Here is a 456-nt window from a genome sequence, read left to right as displayed (position 1 = left end):
ATTTCTGTTCAGCGCGTCATACTCTAACTGTATACTATTTCTGTCTCGCTCGTCATACTCTAACTGTATACAATTTCTGTCACGCTCTACATACTCTAACTGTATACTATTTCTGTCCCGCTCGTCTTACACTAACTGTATACTATTTCTATCCGGCTCCACATACTTTAACTGTATAATATTTCTGTCCCGCTCGTCATACTCTAAGTGTATACTATTTCTGTCCCGCTCGTCTTACACTAACTGTATACTATTTCTGTCCTGCTCGTCATACTCTTACTGTTAACTCTTTCTGTCCCGCTCGTCATACTCTTACTGTTAACTCTTTCTGTCCCGCTCTTCATACTCTAACTGTTTACTATTTCTGTCCCGCTCTACAAACTCTTACTGTTTACTATTTCTGTCCCGCTCCACATACTCTAACTGTATACTATTTCTGTCCCGATCGTCATACTA

The sequence above is a fragment of the Mizuhopecten yessoensis genome, unplaced genomic scaffold (assembly GCF_002113885.1).
Source record: "Mizuhopecten yessoensis strain PY_sf001 unplaced genomic scaffold, ASM211388v2 scaffold5391, whole genome shotgun sequence".
Taxonomy (NCBI): domain Eukaryota; kingdom Metazoa; phylum Mollusca; class Bivalvia; order Pectinida; family Pectinidae; genus Mizuhopecten; species Mizuhopecten yessoensis.
The sequence above is the reverse complement of the archived record's forward strand: the minus strand, read 5'-3'. Positions refer to the sequence as shown.